Source organism: Peromyscus leucopus, chromosome 6 (genome assembly GCF_004664715.2).
Source record: "Peromyscus leucopus breed LL Stock chromosome 6, UCI_PerLeu_2.1, whole genome shotgun sequence".
Taxonomy (NCBI): domain Eukaryota; kingdom Metazoa; phylum Chordata; class Mammalia; order Rodentia; family Cricetidae; genus Peromyscus; species Peromyscus leucopus.
Window position 1 is genome coordinate 61144578 of NC_051068.1, and position 20274 is coordinate 61164851.

At 47.3% G+C, this 20274-nt stretch overlaps 1 protein-coding gene across 5 annotated transcripts in view; it reads right to left on the minus strand.

Annotated features, from left to right (window-relative positions):
• The window catches only part of Trim2 (tripartite motif containing 2), a 160888-nt gene that overhangs the window by 90172 nt on the left and 50442 nt on the right, over nt 1-20274 (minus strand). Inside the window, exon 1 of one of the 5 annotated variants that reach the window (XM_028894277.2) lies at nt 16877-17339. The exons of the other annotated variants lie outside the window; for them this stretch is intronic. The gene's annotated coding sequence lies outside the window, so the exon portion shown is untranslated. Of the gene's footprint in view, nt 1-16876; nt 17340-20274 lie in introns of those variants that run through there. 5 annotated transcript variants of the gene reach the window in all.

The following is a 20274-nucleotide window of genomic DNA, read 5'->3' on the forward strand; positions in this document are numbered from 1 at the left end:
TTTAGCAATCTCACACACACAGCAGCTCTGGTGCAGGTTGAGGGAAACTAAGCTTTTCTAAAGGTTAAAAATAACTATCATCACACACCAAATATCGGTCATAGCTGTTTACCAAGTGTGTGGTGTGTTCTGGGCACTGACAGATTTTGCTTACATATTTGTTTGTTTGCAGCACTAGAAAATGAACCTAATGCCTTATGCATGCTAGACATGAGTTGTGCCCTGATTTCTGCCCTCCAGCCCAGACAATGTTCTATTAATTAATGTGTTTGCTCATTTGTGTGAGGCAGTCTTATGTATCTCAGGCTGGGCTTCAGCTTACTAAGCAATCAAGGATGAGACAGAATGTCTGGTCTTCCTGCTTCTACCTCCCAAGTACTGGGCTAACAGGCATGCATCCCTACCCCTGGTTTATGTGGTGCTGGCGATGGAACCCAGGGCTTTGCTCATGCTAGCCAAGTAACCTACTAACCAAGCTCCATCCCCAGTCCAGAGAGTGTTTGTTACACACAGTAACTTATTAATTATCACCAAGGCATTGCTGTTTCCTCTTTACAACCGTTCCTCCTTCAGAGTCACAAAGCAACCATACACTGTTTAGGGACTTCAAGCCTGAGTATTTCTGACTCAAAAAACCAATTTGTATTGATCCCAGAGAGGCAGGCGTTACCCAGCTGACACAAAGAAGAAACATTCTAGGCCTAGGCCACCTGCAGGAATGTGTGCTACAGGGGTGATGGCTGACTGGAGCAGATGAGGAATACTAGAGTATGGAGTTCAAGGCTGGGGTGGGAGAAGGCCGTGCGCTTTAACCTGAAAGCCATGGGCACTCTGAAGACTCAGAACAGTCCAGGATGAAAGGCACAGACACCCTAGGGGGAGCGACCAGGCAAGAAAGGTTCAGTAAGCCAGTGAATGGAGATGGTGACCAGGCTTAGAATTCTGTAGCATGAATCTTAAAGGTCTTATTAATAAAATCAAAGCTGAAGCCAGTTATTGGGGTGAATGGTGGAAGATCAGAGAAGCAGAACAAGCCACAGCCACCTCACCTTGACAATTCCTCAGCTGATCCTGTTTCCTCAGATTGGATGCCTCTCAGCTGAACTGTGCTGCTCAAAAGCCTAAAAACTTAACCAGGCCAAAAGCTTCTAGTTTCTGGTCTTCAAGCCTTATATACCTTTCTGCTTTCTGCCATCACTCCCTGGGATTAAAGGCTCACTTCCTGAGATTAAAGGTGTGAGTCACCATGCCTGGCTGTTTCCAGTGTGACTTTAAACTCAGAGATCCAGAGGGATTTCTGCCTTGGGAATGCTAGGATTAAAGGTGTGAGTGCCACCATTTTCTGGCCTCTGTATCTAGTGGCTGTTCTGTTTCTGACCCCAGATAAGTTTATTAGGGTGCACAATATTTTGGGGAACACAATACCACCACAGAATTCCACCCCTAAAGAATCAATAGGAGGGGTTAGAGGGATGGCTCAGAGGTTAAGAGCACTGGCTGCCTTTCCAGAGGTCCTGAGTTCAATTCCCAGAAACCACATTGTAGCTCACAAACATCTAATGGGATCTGATGTCCTCTTCTGACATACATGCAGACAGAGCACTCATATGAGAAAAAAAAAAGAAGTTAAAAAAAAAAAAAAAGAATCAATAGAAGGCTGTTCAGGTTGCCTGAGTGAGAGGTGAGAGGGAGGGTTTGGGGTAAGACAGGAAGGTAAATGACAACTAGAGAGATAAAGTGACGATGACTTGAGTTCAAGTTTGGACATTACTTGTCTTAAATATCCCCACAGATGCCCATGTTGAGATTCGATCTCTATTGTGAGGTATTACCAGTTGGGAGCCTTACATGGTGACTGGGCCACCAGTGCAGAATCACTGGCCCACAGATTAATGCATTACCTTGAGGGGGGTCTACTGTTGAAGCTAGTTTGATTTTGTTTCTTTTCCGTGCCTCAGTCACCAAGTGATGCCCTCTGGCACCTCAGGATACTTCAGAGTGTCCCCATCGGCCAAAACCCCTTCTCCAGATGCAGCCTCTTGACCCCAAACTTTCCAGCTTCCAGAACCACCAACTGAGTGAACATTTATTCTTTGCGAATTATCCATTTCCTGGTATTTGGTTGTAGCAACAGAGAACTGACTAAGACAGACATATTGTGCTCCAAATGTTTGTGGACAACACATAAATGTCAGCAGCTGTTGAGTTCACAGTTCCAACCTCAGGAGAAAGGCCTGGATATTAAACAAGGATTAGAGACAGGAAAGAAATCTAAATCTAGGCAGAAGAGACCACTGTAATAAGCACTATTAACCATTAAAAGACACAGAGCCTTCCATGTTCAATCCTTCCAATAGCCAAATAAAGTTGACAACTGCCATGATTTTTATAGGATAGACTGTTTCCCACTGTAATCCAGTGTTTTATGTTGGGTAGGGTACAATATAGACATATATTTCACCGAAACGAAGATTGTATGAGATCATACTCAGCCCTACACCTTCTGCTATTTCATTTTTAATCTTCAACTTTTATTTATGTGCCCGTGACAAAGTCTTGGCTGGCATGGCTCATATGATCCTCCTGCCTCAGTCTCCAGAGTGCTGGAATCGTAAGCATGTGCTACCACGCCTGGCACGTATTCCATTTCTAAAATAGACTGGCTGCAACTCCCGGACTTGATTTACAACCCACTCACGAAAGCCACAGCTTGAGAAAGGCTGTCTAACGCCCTTCTGCCTCCCACCTCTGCGTCTGGGTGCCCACGGCAGGTTTGCCAAGAGGAGGGGAAGTGTAGCTGACGTCATAGACACCGAAGGGAAGACTTGGCTTCGGTATCACCCGAGGAGCACCGGTCTCTTCTGCCGAACGCGACCTGGAGGACGCGTCTGTGAAAGCTAGTTCTTAAACACTGAGTCATTGGTGGCCGCCGTGAGTCTTTGTGGGGATTAAAGACGTTTCTGCTGCCAAGTTTTCCTCCTCTGTTATGCAGGAAGGGAGGCAGATGTTCAGAACTTCAGAGATTCTTGAAGTTATTTGCTCTAAAATTGCCATAGTGCTACATGGCAGTCGGATTTGGGCACACAGCCCAAAGCAGCTCCGTGCTTTCGCTCTCTTTAGCATAATCTCTGCAGACAGCAACTGCAATAGAATTATTACCTCTGAAGCAGAATCTACAGAATACGACAGTAACATCTTGTTCAGTAGGAAATGGTTCTGCTGATAGGACAGTGGGGATCAATCCCCAATACGTCATGGACTCTAGATGTAAGTGTTCTCCCTTTTCCTTCTGTTTCACAGGAAGAGGCAGCATGCTCCTTGTCTATGTTAATGAGGCAGATGACTCCTTCCAAGTGGCCCACCTACCACCCTGTCACCCCCTCTGATGGTTAATGTTGGCCGTTGGCTTGGCTGGGTGGGCGGGCTCCCGGGAAAGTGATAAAGCTCACTGCTGGTTGTGTGGGCGAGAGAGCAAATTGAGGGGAGAGGATCCAAGCAGGCCAGGACCGAAGCATTCACTAGGCTGGGGCTCCCATGGGAGAAAGAGTGGGGAGGGAGGGACACATGCCTGTACACTATCAGTTCTTCCGGAGTGGACGCAGGCACTTTTGCCGGTCTGTGGCTCATGGACCTCCAACTCCATAAGCTTCAACCTTTGAACACAGGAATCGTGCTAACAGCTCCACATAGGACTCCCAGGCTTTCGTACTGAGGAGCTTCGTTGGTCCCTCTGGTTCTGAGACTTCCAGCTCTGACGTGCACTTGGGATCTACTGGTTTCCTAAGGTCTCTGGCTCACAGAGTTGTTTGGGGCCAGTCTCTGATTCCATGAGTTGATCCATTAAATCCCCCGGATAGGAACACTCACAGCTTTCAAGTAAAAGCCTCCTGTCCCTTTTTTAACCCCGCCGCCACCACCCTGGGATCTTTCCTCCTTTCCCACTCCCTTCACTGTGGCTACCAATCAGTCTTCCCTAGTACTCAGGCCATTCTCTGCCTTCTCGGGCATCCGGGTGTAAAAACTTCCTCTGCAGGGCTCCTCTGCTCTCTGTCAACTGACTTCTGTAAATGCTTCCTGGGCTGGTGCTTGGCAATCACCCAAGTCCGGAACGCTCTAAAATAGCAATCCCCAGGCTCGGCTTCTATATTCCCCCTCTCGGAGAGCCCACCTACTCTGGGGATTAAAGGACTGCTGCTATGCATATAAATCCCAAATCCATGTCCGAAGGGAAGACAGCTGGCCCAGTAACCCTCTCCACATGCCTCTGTCACCCCCCAGGTCTAACACACATGGCGCTGAGTCTTACCCTCCAGCCTCTGGCAGCCGCAGACCCGGTGTGTGTGTGTGTGTGTGTGTGTGTGTGTGTGTGTGTGTGTGTGTGTGTGTGAGACCTCTCCCTGAATCCTTCTCAGCCACAAACTGTGAAAACAGGGACATTGGCTTCTCAGTGCTCAGGGTCAGAGGGAGCAGAAGAAGTGTGGGTGCCCCGGGCCATTACGTGTCACATCCAGAACACACCGTCCCTGTCACTGCTTAAGGCTTTTGAATTCTTCCTTCGGATTTTACATATTTCTTCTCCTCCACTCCCCTCACCAGCCAACATATCTCTTCTCTCTCTGGTGCATTCGCCATTCTATGTTCGGTCCACCTTTGCTAGAACTTTCTGCTATCAGAACCTCACTCTTCTGCTCGACACCGTGAAAGTCCCTGCGATGGCCTGAGTCCCCCTCCTGCTGGGCTGATGTCTCTTCCCAGGTGACCTTATCAGGATACAGGTGCTCCCTGACTCCCATTGGGGCTATATCCTCATAAACCCTCCTGAAGTCAAAAATGTCATAAACAGACAATGCATTAATACGTCTTCTTAATGAACATCTCAGCTTAGCCATGCCTATGCAGGGCAGTCACACCTGCCTCGAGCTGGGCAACGTCATCGAAAGCTAATTTACAAGAGAGTGTTGAATAACTCACTTGGTGTGTTTGAGGCTTGCGTCTGGAAATCTAGGCTATGCACAGCCCCACCTTCTAGAGTGAGAGCTCTTTCCTGTTGTGCTCAAGAGCTGATGGGATGTCCTGGGGCGCTACGGCTTGATGACAGGGCCCAGTGTCATTCAAGATGATCAAACGGCATATTGCTACCCCAGAAAATGTTCAAAATTAAGAATTCAGGGCTGGAGAGATGGTCGAGCGGTTAAGAGCAGTGGCTGCTCGTCCAGAGGACTCAGTTTCAACCCCTAACACCTACATGGTGGCAAACAACCATTTATAACTCCAGTTCCAGGGGATCTGACTCCATCTTCTGGCATCCTCTGGCACTCCACACACATATGATATACAGATATAAGTGCAGGCCGACACCCATACGCATAAAATAAAAATAAAATTTCAAAATTCTGAATTCAAAGTGCAGTGTCTACTGGATACGTACCATTTTCATATCACGGTAAAACTGCAAGTTGTAAGTCAAGGCATCACAGGTCAGGGGCACTGTGGAGCTCTTTGCAGCGGTAACCACGTTTAAATGAGGGCATCAGGGTGGGCTCTGATCTGATAGTGTTCTTATAAGAAGGGGAAAGATGGGTACAGAGACTTACACAGAGAAGATGATGTAAAGATAGGGAGAATGCCATCTAGAAGCCAAGGAATGCCTAAGGCCATATGCAGCTAGGTGAGAGGCATAGACCAGTCTCTATCATAGCTCTCAGACAAAGTCAGCACTACCCATGCATTCTGTGTGCCTGACCATCACTACCACATGAAGAGCCTCTTTGATCTGACGCTGTCTTCATTCTGTGACCTCTCCACATGGACCTCGATAGGCTATCCTCACACGGACCTCGATAGGCTATCCTCACACATGCCTATTTGCTGATTCCCACCTGGGATCTTCCTAACAGCCCAGCCAGCCCTCCCCACTTCTCTTCCCCACCATTATTGGAAAGCACTCTTTGGGTCGCCTTCTTATGTTCTTCATATGTTCTCACTGTGAGTTATCCTTTCTGTGCTGGCTGGTCTTACGTCAACTTGACACAAGCTAGGGTTATCTGAAAGGAGGGAAACTCGATTGAGAAAACGCCTCCATAAGATCTCGCTGTCAGACATTTTCTCAATTAGTGATTGACAAGGAGGGCCCAGCCCATTGTGAGTGGTAACACCCCTGGGCTGGTGGCCTGGGTTCTATAAGAAAGGGGAAGCAAGTCAATAAATAAGCAGCATAGTAAGCAGCACCCCTCCATGGCCTCTGCATCATCTCTTGCTTCCAGGTTCCTGGCCTGTTTGAGTTCCAGTCCTGACCTCCTTCAGTGATCAACAGTGATATGAAAGTGTAAGCTAAATAAACCTTTTCCTCCCCAACTTGCTTTTTGGTCACAGCGCTTCGTCACAGCAAATGAAACCCTAAGACACTTTCATTTAAAGTCTTCATGATTCTATTATTATTATCATCACTACAGATGAAACCCAGGACCTCATGTGCACTAAGCAAGTGCTCCAGCACTAAGCTACCCTCCTGACTCCTTGTGTTACTCGATCACATATCATTCATCATCGGGAATCACTGAGCATCAGGTCTCCTGAGAAGGCTGTCTCAGGTGGGAGTACTGATGTTCCTTTTGTCGCTCAGATTCACAGAGCTTTCCTTCTCACATGCTACAACACAAAAGTGTCACAGAGATAATTGTGTGTGTGTGTGTGTGTGTGTGTGTGTGTGTGTGTTCTGTTCTTTACTTGCGGCTAGGGATGGAAGCTAGGGTCTGGCACACACAGGTAAGCAAGCACTCTTCCACTGAGCCCCGCCCGCCTGCCCGCCCCCAGCCCTGAAGGGAACTTATTAACAGTAAGTCTTTCTCAAGCCTGAGAGTCAAACATTGTTACCATCTCAGTGCCAAGGGAGCCCAACTAGTTAACTGCCACACTGAAGGAATTATGAGCTTGAACTGAGGAAGCAGGTTCTTCTAGATTCATGCCACCGGGGCCAATAAATGTCACAACTAATAAAGAGTGGTACAAAGAATGAAGAAAATGGCCAAGCACATCCTAGTGGGTCGACAGGATGACCTTCGAGAATAAGAAAGAGGCAGCAGACTGTCCGCTCACTCTTCCTGGCAGCTTGAGAGTCCCAGGCTCTAGGGAGAAATCACCCACAGTCTCCAGTAAACAACTCTGGTACATACACACATGTATCCACTAGGTCATGTATTATCCTAAGCCAAGAGTTCAATGTTTGCTTGTTGGTGGGTTTTATTGCTTTCTTAAGTGAATTCCACTGGATTTAAGACTAAAAGCTAACCACAGAGCGCTAAGCATGCTGGGAAAACTGAGTGAAAATTGAACTAAGAGTCTCAATGTTGTTTGTCCTATGAGCACCGCAGGTCAAGGAAGAGCCGTTGGCCTCACTGCCCGTTTCAAACAAGACGAAGTACGCGAGACACAGAGTCCACATGTCTGGTGTTTGCAGACTCAACCACCAAACTTCCTTTACGAAAACCTCCATATGGCTTTAATTTTAAGTGAACTGTTTCTGTTTTAAAGTGAATAAATCAATGTTTTGGTGGAGAGGAGATATTTTGAGGCAATGCTCACTTAGCTCAGGATAGCCCCAAACTCACTAGGCGGGTGAAGCTGGCCTTGGCCTCCAATCCCTCTCAGCTCTGCCTCTCAGCTGAACTTTCTTCTCTGTCACTTTGCTATTCGAAGGAACTCTGGCCAGCTTGAATGTGGCGAGCATGGCTCTGGCAGGCCTCGCCCTTCTCTCCCATCTCCTCTGCCTTGCTAAAAAAAACAAAAACAAAAACAAAAAACAAAACAAACAAACAAAAAAAAAAACAAAAAAAAACCCAGTAGATTATATTCCTAAAGCTAGCCACCAAGGTCTAGTTCCTTATTTGGCCACTTCCTCCTCCTGAGGCTGACTACCGAAGTCCAGCTATCAAATATTGAAGTCCAGCCATCAAAAGTCCCCTTTGGTTCACCTAATTAACTCGCCCAGTTGAAATTAAACACCTCATCCTAACATGGGGTCCCCCCTCCCTTTATAAACCGCCATTTGTCTATGTGGCACACCTGTCTCCCTCTAGCCAGAGGCAGTCCTTGGGACAAATACCTCTTCCCGTTTCCCTTGGCCCTCATCCCCATCTCCTTTACCACCCCATCCTGGCCCATCCTAACACAGACCTCCTCTTCTTCTCCTCTTAAAAATCACACCTGCAAGGTCATTTGCTGCAGTTTTCTGTGAGTCAGAAAGCAGCCACTTTAACTTTTCTTTCCCACTTCATATAGGATCTCTCTGTGCAAGCAGGTGTTTGGGTGTGGCTTATGATTAATCCGGGGTCCAGGGGGGAAGCCCCCACTGCTCCAGGTCTCCTTCAGTATTTGTTCTGCGGATTTTACACCCTGGCCAAAGATTGTGAATGAACCAAGATGTGACAATTCTGACGCTGTGGCTTTGAACTCTGAACTACTTCAGCAGTCACTGTGTGTAAAGTCACAGGCTGAGCCCCGGGTGGTCTCCGGGGGTACAAGCAGGAGGTCTGGGGGTCTTTTGTACCTTCCCAGCCCTCCTGAGCGTCCATCAATGGGCACTAACAGAGTGTCTGTGGAAGGGAGGTTGAAGCCTGACTGGTCCTTGGGAGAAGACTAAAGGTCACTCTGGTGAATGCGTTCATTCAAGAGACCTGACAAAGAGCAAATGGCTTAGGAGACGTCTAGGGAAAGCACGTTACTCAGTTCTTTCTGAGTGAGGTTTAGCATGGAACATCCTGTTTGAGATAAGTCTCAAGCATGCCAAGAATATTTTGTTCCACATTGCACACGCACACCAGCTCCTATGCAGATGGAATTCTCAATTTTATAACCCCATAAATCTGTCTTCCCCCATGACAGAAACTGCTTTCACTGTTGAAAGCAAATTCTTTAAAAAAAAAAAAATCCCTATTCTGGCTGTTTGAAGGGTCTTTAGGAAGTAACATGATGTTGCGGGCTAGCGTGGAGCTGAGTGGTAGAGTTCACACTAGTGTGACAAGGTTCTGGGTTCAATGCCAGCAGGGAGAAAGAATGAATGAAAGCAAGGAAGGAAGAAGAAAAAGCCAGGTGTGATGGCACACGCATTTAATCCCAGCACTCGAGAGAGGAGGCAGATGGATCTCTGTGAGTTCAAAGCCAACCTGGTCCACATAGAGAGGTTCAGGCCAGTCAGCACTACACAGTGAGACCTTGTCTCAGAAAGGGAGGAAGGAAGGAAGCAAGCAGGCAGGTGATATGAATTTGTATGAATTTGACCTGTAATCAATATTCATTAAACATTCAGAATCTTCGTTTAAGTAAAACACTTTATGTGAGTTACAAGTGAAATATTTATAAAGGGAATAACTGAGAAACCTGGTATTATATCATGTAATGAAACCGTTTTCACAAGTGAGACAGGGTTGGGCATGTAGCTGGTAGTGTTTTCTTTGGTGCAGGGATGAACCCTGAGCCACACCTACCAGATCTTTTTAAGTTGTTTTGGTGACAGGTTTGGCAGCTTAGAGTGGGTTTTAGCCTTCAGGCATGGATTACTTGGTACTCCAGGCTTCTGGACTGAGAAGTGGAGGGGCCGAGGGCGGGAGATGAAGGAAACTCCAAGGGTAATTGCTACTTTACAGCTGAGAATACGGAAAAACAAAAAAGGATGGCATTGGCCTCCATTCATCCCTCCCTTGGGCAAACGGCTCCCTGTCACTTCATTGTACCCAGAGTGGATGCCAGCCGCATGACTGGCGTGAAAGAGACCATTTATCAGCTCAGCTCATTTGTGCAGCTGAGTGTGTGCCACGCAGATGGCTAACGTATTGTTCTCATGAAAGGGAAACAGCTTTGCAAAGAAGAATTTTAATGGCAGGGATCTGGAGACCATACTCTGCAAACTTGGTTTCATTAAATTTGGTTTTGATCACTGGGTTCATTACCGGCAAAGAGTTGGATGAAAAAAAGATGTCCGGTCCTTGCTGTTTGTTCTCTGCAGCCATCGCGGCGCTGACACCCCTATCGGCCTTGACGGTGCTGTGAAAACCGAGTGTGAGCGTCTAGTCTGCTGCGCTTAGTCTGCCTCACCGGTGCTCACTTGGTCCCGCACCGAAAACTGTCCTAAAGCTGCTCAGCACTGCTCCGACGTTACAGGTCTCCACGGAGCACCGTGGCTGGGGACCGGAGATCTAGAGAGCCAGAGGCACTGACTATAAGGCTAGGATGTGAGTGAGCAGACGTGACTCAGACTTGCAAGGAGTGGAAGGGAAGGGAGGGCGTCCGATGCATCATCTAAGATTCACATAGGTGTCTGTGGGTAGCAAGTAGCTAATCCTGCAGCTCTCATCCCCTGTGAGTGATCTTTGGTCTACTCTCCTTGGCAGACTAATTATTCTTTGGCCATGTAACAACATACTGGTTCAAGGAGGACCCAAAGTATGCATTTACATTGCACACAAGATTTGAGTCTCCAGCTTATTTTTTGACTAACACGGTTATTCTGTTGCTTTCCTGAAACAGAATTCAATGCACCAGGTGAAAGGAAGTACCCTGGACATATGTTGCGCACCAAAGACCAGTCGGAAGTAGTTCACATGGCAACACCAAGGAGGTCACCAAATGTCTAGTCAGCCCGTTGCAGCCAAGGTGAACTGTACTGCCCGTCTCAAACTGTGAGAAAGAGAGGCTTCAGGCCTGACCTCAGGCTTTCCTTCTTTCAAGTGTCCTGCAAGTTCTTGCCGCCCCCCACTTCACCCAAGCTCCTCGTTTGCCACTTTAATTCCCAGCAGAATCATAGCTGAGACAGACTGTCTGGCTGAAAAGATAGATTCGCATTCTCTATTGTGCTCAGTGTCCCCGGGCACACAGGGGAGCTAACCAGATGCAAATCCTGTCCAATGTGGCTAAAACCTTTCTCATCCCTAAGCAAAGGCCCAGAAAACTTATTCAGTTGGTTGGCTTCATAATAGGGCTTCAGACCATTGTAGAATGTGCAACGCTAATTTAAATAAATGGCATGTAGTCAAAGAGAACGAGACGGTTTCATCTTTGTTTAGTCTGAGAGGCTATTTTCATGATTACAGGGGCCTGATATCATCTTCTCAATTATTGCAAAGCTCAGGAGTGTCTATCATTTACCCTCCAGCCACTGTGGGGTGGGTGGCTCCCATTATGGGTCATTTTGCAGCCACCCACCCCACACACAGCCACTGCGAAACTGGCTAGGATCTGAGGAAGTAACCCTTGGGAGCAAGGCTGTATGTACCTAGCAAAAGTCTTGAAAGTAAGCAGCAACTGCCACAACACCCTGGTTATGTTTAAAGAGCCAAGAAAATACCTTGTACCACCAAAGGAAGCATATCTCAATGCCAGGGTCCTCTAGCATCTTCTGGGTAGTGTTTACATCTGAACCTCCAAAAAATGTCTCTGAGTTCCAGGAAGACTGCACTGTTTTGCTTTTTCTGAGACAAGGTCTCACTACATAGATCTAGGCTGGCCTCAAAACTTCAGTGGATCTGCCCCAGCCACTAAGTGCAGAGGGATGTGCTGGGTGGGATGATAGGGTGATGTGTTAGAATTTCCTCCCGCAAACCTCCAGTTAGAGGGATGTTTGTAAAGACACTGGAGACTCTAAGGAAAGGTCGACCATATCGTCCTGCAAGGAAACGCCTTAAACTCAGGAAGTAAACAACTCACAGCTCAGGAAGTCCCTGAAACTGACCAAATATGCTAGGCCCTTCCCTCCTGAAGCATATATAAGCAGTAAGGACTGCTGAGAGACACTCTCAGACCAGCCAAGCCACCTGAGAGAGACAATGACTGGCTGACCTGTCCAGAAGACTCTCAGACAAGCTGAGCTCTTTAGAAGAGACTCAGTTCAGCACCACTAGGAAGAAACAGAGACTACCCAAGCTGTCTAAAGAAGTAAGGGCTAGCCAAGCCACCTGGAAGAAGCAGAGATCAGCCTGTCCAGAAGCAGCTCAGACCACCTGCGCCTCAAAGAGACACTCTCCAACCTCCTGAGCTACCTGTAAGCGGTGCAGTACACTGGTGAGCTGTCTCCCATGCTGGGGTGGGGGTGGGGGTTGGGGGGATGCAGCTGTATTTGAGTCACCTCTGCTCCTGTAAGTAACCCCAGTCAAACTCATTAGTTCACCAAACTGGACTTTAGTAGTATCCTTAACTTTGATCTGGAGTTGATTCCCTATCTGGGGTGAGTAGACATTTGTTCACGACTCCACAGGAATAGTGTCAACACAACACAGAGGTGTACCACCATTCCCACCTGGAGGGAAGGCTTTGGAGGAAATTTGTGACTAAGCAGAAGAAGGAGGCTCCCTAGTAGCTACTCAAAAGGCACCAACAATGCTTGAAAATGCCTTCCAGGGTTAGACTCCCCTGTATAAACCATTACATCTGTATAATGATGGCTGTACTTCCAGGTCATAAGGCAGGGCCTCGAAATGTGATATTTCTCCATAAATCTCTTTGGCTGACAGACTAGAGGGGTTTCGAAAGGCACCTTTCCTTCCTTCTATCAGGCAGGGCAGAACAATATACAAGAACACTTAGAGGAGCCTGAAGTAGAATTCATTGTTAGCATGTGTGAGGCCCTGAGCCAAAGACCAAACAAACGTTCATTCTAGCCTGTTATCAAGCCTGAGAACCTGAGTTTGATCTCCCAGGATCCTCACTGTGAACAGAGAGACCTGATTCCCAAAAGTTGTCCTCCACCTCCACACATGCATCAAGGATAGCATTACCTTCCCTGCCATACACATAGTAAGTAAATTTTTTTTATTTTAAAAATAAAAATGCAAAATTAAAACTTCCAAAAAAATTCATATTAAAACCTAATCCTCAATGTAATTAATAGTACAGGAGGTGGGACCTTGGGAAACTGAAGAGGCCAATAAAGTAATTTCGTGATGGGATTATTGTACTTATAAAGGAGGACCTAGCAAGCTCCCTGGCCCTTTCCACACCGAGGAAGCCACAAGAAGGCACATATATATGAAAAGAAGGTACTCACCAGCACCCTGCCACTACAGAATCTACTGGTGCCTTATCTTGGACTTCCCACACTCCAGATTATGAGAAATAAATATGCTGCTGATGAAAAAAAAAAGCACAAAGGTTTGTTCTCACTTCCCCACCATTCCTTGGTCTCACATTGGATTGCTTAACAGAAGCCCAAATCTGAAACTTGTCGTTTTTGGATCTCAAAATCACCATTCTGAGAAACAACACAGAATTCCACAGTGTTGGTCCAGATCCAACAGGGAGATAAACAGTCAAGAACAATTTTATGCCTCTCTTGATACTTTAGTTTAAATTGAGGGGTGCATTTAAAGGAAAGAAAGGGGTATCCCAGGAAGAACAGACGTTCTGAAACCTGGAAGACATTTACACACCAAAGACAGTGTTTTAAAAAGCCAATTACTTCCCAGTACTCCAGTTCCAACTGTTTTTAGCATCCTCTGCAAACTGCTTCTGGAAGCTAGATCAGGAAGCTGGGATGCCTCGGGTGGATTCATATGCTACAGTTAAGCAGAAGGAAGCCTGCATCAGCAGCTTCCCTTGGCACATTTCTAATCCACCATAGGTTGATAGCAGCACTGACAGATACACTGATTTTGTTTGATTCAAGGACACAAGAAAGGCAATTTTTTTTCTTGTGTTGCTAGGGATGAAACCTAGGACTTTGTGCATGTCAGGAGGCAACCTGTGCCCTCTACATCTGCAGACCCAAGGAACATTCTAATCTCCCAGGGTCAGCCATTCTGCATAAATAGATTCATGTAGACAAACAGTATGTCAGGCAAAATGGAGATAGTGAAAATTCTAGAGAGGATATTTCTGTTCTATCATTAAGCTGAGAGTCAATGGAGGATAGACAACAAAAATCAGAGTTTAAGGTAGGAAGTAGCCATTGTAGAGAAGATTTAATATGTGCCAACATAAGCACTAATTCTGAGGTTCAACTTTTATCAATCCCCACAAATGACATAAAAGCCCAACAGGAAATAAACATTGGCTTGGTGTATCCCCCCTAATTTTCTATTTATCTTAAAAGTTGCAGTTGTCAGTTCTTTTGACCCAAAGATCAAACACTCTCCATATGATGAGACTTAATATCCCCTTTTCCAGAGAAAACAATGCATTGAACTCACAGATAACTTGTGGGGATGTTTTTCTTAAAAGACTTGCTAACTAGCCATTCATTCTTAAAGGCTCATATGTGAGAATATAAGCTATAGAGCAGTTCCTTAGCATCTGAAGGAGTTGGTTCAAGGGCATCCTCACCCCTGTGGACACTAACCTCTGCAGGTCATGCAGTCCCTTCTCTGAAACCACACACTATTTGCACATAACCTATGCCTATCCACTGTCCACTTTGTCATCTCAAATCACGAGTAATACTTATGCAGTTTTGAATTGCTGTTCTGCTGTATTGTATTGTTTAGGGAATAATGGCCACACAAAAAGGGTTTTCTTTTTGTTGTTGTTGTTGTTGTTCAGTAAGGACTTGCGACCACGATAGGTCTCACGGAATAATGAATATCAGCAACAAAGTAACACCTGCAGCTGATTGAACATTAGCTTTGGGAGCCATGGATGCCAGGAGCCAACTTTGATGACAGTCTGATAAGGCCTCAATCTTTGCCTCTAGGCTTTCAAGATAAATCTCTCAGACAGGCCACTCAAGGAGACACTCTGGAGTGATTTTTCTCGAGGACACTATCACTGTCCCAACCTTCATCATTAGCAGCTGCATATAAAAGCATATCTGAAGAACCTGCCAGAATAAACTTTCAGTGTGTAAAATGATCAAGCTAACACTGTCTTTTACATGTTTATTATCCAAGACAGATACGGGATAAACTAAACAAGCTTGTTTGCAGCAGTGGTGAGGAAAAGAGGATATTATGGTCCTTCCAGGAGTCCAGGATCCTGGGATTTCATTGCCAAAGCTTCCTTGGAAGTCATAATATTACCCAGTTGGGTATCTCCACTAAATAGGCCAGGTTTTCATGGTGAAGAATTTGTAGAGTAGTAAATCACTGTAGCTTGAAAAGCATATAAATAGACCACTCTTGACCTGCATGTGACTATCAACCTCTTCCTGAAGAGTCAATGGATGAAATTTAACCCAAGGGCAGACCAAAGAAAAGGTCAGAGCATGAGATGTTAATGATTATATTTTCTAACCCATTTATATTTAGTGTCCTATGAGAAATTCCTTCCACTTTACTTCAGTATGAAATAGAAACTATAATCTCACCAAGAGTAATCCATACAAGCCCACAGTAACATGATGATAAAAGAATAATTAAAGATATGGATGCTACATTTTTTTTTGACAAATACAGTACTATTTATTATATAGAGAGTTTTCTAAAATAAAATAAAATAAAGGCTAGGTTTGGGTAAATGTTCTCAGAAAATACAGATAAGGAACATTTTCACCTAAACAAATGTTGATGAAAGGTGATGGCATCACACACACCACAGTCCAAAATGAGGTCATGGTAATTGAGTGAAGCGAAATTCTGCAGACCAGGCAGGGAAGGAAAGGGAGGCGGCTAGGAAAAGACAATGATGATATGAAGCCAGTGAGCTATGGTGTGAACCTTTTGAGAAGGCCCTGCCCAGCTCATCAAAATCCATATTCACCCAAGGCAGAAGGGAGGCAGAGTCTTTCTTTTTATAATTGATCTTTAATCATTATATGAGCCTGTGTTTGAACAGGATGGAAATGTAATATGTGCCATAAAACGTCTATAAAATACTTTATGCCTTTGGTGAAGGATGTGGTGGGCTCTGAATCATTGCTGCTCTTTTGTTCTTTGGAGTTGAAGGGCGGGCACGAGCTCTGCCAAGGGTGAAGTCAAGTGGAAATCTAAGACTGGAGGTCATGTACAATCCAGCACGATGACTCTCGCCCCCATAAAGGAATCTGGAAATACTAGTTATGCTGTACTGAGCTTATAACCATATTCCAGGAATACAGATGTGAAGGTTAACCTCCATCTTAAAGAAAAAAGGACCCCAAACTGTTTTTTTTTTGGGGGGGAGGGTATGGGAACACAGATGAGCATGCTGTCACAAGAACAACCTCTCATGTCTCTAGACTCCCAGAACTCCAAGTGCTCTGAAATGGACCTGTTTAAAAAGCATTTGTGAGCTGGAGCAGCAGCCCATCAGTGCAGCCGGGGCATTTGATCTCCTCCAGCCTCTCAAAATAAACAAATACACCCCCAAATCCCCAAAAACGATTGCATCTAATCCTGTCTCTGCCCTAAATAGAGTAAAGGGTTGCAGAAAATGAGTCAGTTGCTCGCTGGAATTGACTGGATTACAGGTAGGGAAGCATCTGACAGGCATGTCTTAGGACAGGCTTCCTCCCCACCCCCAACCCGTTACCTCTTGACAGCTGCATGCAGTTTTCAACGTCCATCTATCAAAAAGCCCCAAATGGCAACACTTCCCCCCCTTTAATAAACCAGTGTTTATTAAAGTGTAGCATGCACTTGGCCAGAGGGTTAAGTGCAGAAACTAATCCGAAGGGAATCTACCTGAGTAGTCCCTTCTAAGAGAAAGAACGTTTTTTGAAAGGAAAAGAAATAGAAAGTTGGAGGGGGCGGGGGAGGCGGGGGACAGGAAGCCTGCCCCTTCCAAGCTTTAAGATTGCAGAATTGCTTTCTTCTCCAGGGCCAAATGACTTTGCAAGCGTCCCTCGCAAGTCAGGGGCGGCAGGGGTTCCGCAGGACTCGGGGAACAAACAGTGCTGGTGGGGTGACAGCATGGAAAAGCCGCCCCCCCAAGCCCGGGTGCCCTCGCCCGGCTCGCCGCCGCTCGCAGGGACACTTACCGCGACCCTCGCGGCTGCTGCTTGCGCCCCGACCTCAGGTGGCCGCAGTTCCCGGCTCCCGCTCTCCCGCCCCACGCCGTCTCAAGGTCACACCGCTCGCTGGCTCGCGGGACTCCGTCTACGCTGCAGGCTCAGCCGAGAGAACCGACGCGAGGAACAGAGCTGGCCCCGCGGGCCTTGCCGGGGCCTTCCCTCCGTGTCGTCGGTGCCAGGCAGCTCCCCTCTGGGTCACTTCCATTCTGTGCTCAGTCCCAGAGCGGCGAGACATCTGTCTTCCATAAGCCTCGCGCAGAGGCAAATCCTGGATTAGATGCCAGAGCCCACGCCACAGCAGATCGGCGCACAAAGAGCCGGGGACAAACACGCAAGTTGGTGCCCAGTTCCAGAACCACTCGGATGACTAAGGCGGCCGCAGCTGGGATGCGCCAATCCGCGGCTGGCTGGGTTTTCAGGTCTACTGCGGAAAACTCATCCTCCCTCCCACCCCCCACTCCGCCCACCCCACTAAAGCACGCTCTGTCCCCGCAGGGGAAGTGACTTCAGCTGCACCCGGCTGAGCGAGTTCAACGCAGCAGCAGCCGGCCTCCACCACCCGGCATTCGGTATTGAAAGCAAACCCTGCTGAACGTGACGGAGGGGGAGAAAGCTCGGCGGCGTTTGCTTTAATTCCATTCCATGAGTCAATCATGATACCGTCAGCGCTGAAAACGATGAGGAAGTGCGGTCTCTGTGGGCTGACTTTTCACTCTCGGAAACAGCTTGGGCAAAAGAGCTGCCTTCTCCATGCTTCCCTTCCTCACTTAGGAGAAAGCATGAAGTCGCTACTCTCAAGTGCCGTGCGGTCTAGTGCAGTGCGTGTTAGGCCAGGAAGACTTGCCATTTCCCAATCCCGCAAAATTACTGTTAAAGAAATGCAGGGCGCGCGCGGTGGGGGGGGGCGGGATTTCAATCACTCCGGAATCCAGAGACCCCCGCTGTTGCCGCGGCCTCCCCACCAAGCGTGTGAAATTTGGAGCTTTAGCGGGCTCAGGAACAAAGAGGCTGGGAACTGATCCTGAGTGCGGCAGTGTGGGGAGAACGGGAGCCATGGGGACAGATGCCCAATGGTGGATGGCAAGGGAGTTAGGTCACTGTTCTTGTCGGTAAACTGGGGCCTTGACATTTGGCTGGAAGCTAAGGGGACCCTCTGGGAGATGTCAAGCTGGCGAGTGATGCTGTAAGATTTCCACAGCAGAAAGAGAATTTCACAAGGCGAGTCCAACCTAGGAAGGGAGGGGAGGTGAGTTTGAACCGGAGAGGAAAGGCTCCAGTGAGAGCAAGAGAAGCTGGCAGTTGATGCTCGGTGCAGGGAGGGAGGGGATATTATAAAGGAGGTATCCGATTGTCACCTAGGTCTGTCCCTTGAGCAGTAGGGTAGATAGAAGAAAATGAAAGAGGACCTGGAGAAGCCGTGTGTGGGTTCACAGACTGATGTCACAGAAGCTGAGCATGGTTACTAATGCAAACCAACCACACCGATGTCTGAGGTGTTGGGGACCTCTGGCTAAGCAAGACAGGTCAGGCAGGTGTGTGGTTTGAAGTTGCATGTAAATACAGAGCAGGGGAGAATGCACCGTATTGGTTTGTTACAGCTGCCAAAACAAAGTACCAGGAACTGAGAAGATTAAACAGCAGAAATGTGTGGTAGCCTGTGGTCCACACAATGGGCGGGGCTTCCTCCTGAAAGGCCAGCGCCTGCTGGAGCCTCTTGCAGGCTTCTTATGGCTCCTTCGCTTGTGGCACGGTCCGGTCTGTGCTGATCTTCCCCTGACTCTCTCCCTGTGGGCGTCTGTGACCAGATGTACCCTTTTTTTGTAAGACACCAGTCGTATTAGGTGAGAGGCCCAGCTTACTCCAGAATTCCTGCACTTGACTAATTACCTTCGTCCTCACGTGTTGGGCAGCTTTCTGTCATGATGTCAAAATGCCTACAGTGATCAACGTCTATTGAGGACAGGCTTATTTTGGCTCTGGGTGAGACACAGTGACTGAGCACATGACAAGGATGCCCATTTACCCATGGTGGTCAGGAAACCAGGAGAGATACCTAGACGGGGCTTCCGAAGAACTCTTCAAGGGCCGTCCCAGATGACTTAACTCCCTTCTATTAGGCCCAACTCTGGAAGGTTCCTGCACTTAGAAACAGGATCAGGGGTGGGGTGGAGTTGGGGTTGGGGGGACGAACCTTCCACACATAGACCTTTTGAGACTTTCTAAGATCTAACGACAGCATTCTGTTTCTATCTTGTACTTGGAAATTATCTTCTTTCCATAAAATAGCACATATTGAGGTATGGGGACAGGGGTGAAGACTTCAACATAGAATTGGGGGAGAACAGTTTAACTCATTAGATTCACCCCCCCCCATTGTGAGCAGAGTTATAGCAGAGGATGGAGGGGAGGGAATCCACTGCAGATGAGCAGGGGAGGTGGCTGTGGGTGCAAACAGTGAGAAAGAGGATCAGAAAATACAAGAGGATTTTATTAAAGTCCAGTCATACACACACACACACACACACACACACACACACACACACACACACACACCAGCTTGTCTGACCGTATCTTCATTTAACACCACCCGGGAACTTTTATTGTTATTTTTTTCCTTAAGTGTTTCTATTCTATATGAATCCATCATGCATCAGGTATTACCTGGGCACAGGCTCGAAGTGCCAATGGCTGCCATGAACACGGCCACAAATACGGGCATGACGACAACCTTCCAGTTCACGTCTGTGTTTCTAGCCCTGATGTCAAGCCCTGATGGTTAACACCTGCCCCTTTCTGTCTAGACTCCTCCCCTCCCACACCTCCCTCGGTCACAGTGCCAAAGCCCCTGGGCCCTTGCAGTGAGACTGATGCCATGTGTAATCTTTGGATCACCTTCAACACTCTCCACAAAGCTTTGAAAAAAGCTTAGAACACAACAAACACGCAGGAGATGGAATTCAGCTCTGGTCTTCGTCTCGTTTAAGACTTTACATTTTGTGTGGCTGTGCTGAAGAGTGAAGCCAGGGCCTGTGCGCACTGGGCAGGTGCCCTACCGTGAGGTACTGCTCACACAGCTTTTCATCTGCGATGGGAAAGGGAGCAGGATATACTGCATTACCCCGTCTGGTCCCCACGCCCTCCTCCGGCTCAAGCTATCCCCTTCCTTCCTCCACCTTCGGAGCAGCTGGGACTCAGACAGGTGCTACTGTGTCCAGCTCCCCCACCTTACTTCCTACTCCAAAACAAGACTTATGTAGTCCTTGATCTTCAATCCGTCTCCCAACAGCCACTCTTGGAAGGTTAGTGACTTAAATAGGCCTTCGAGGGGACTCTCTGGTATTTGATTAATGACCAGAAGAGTGGAA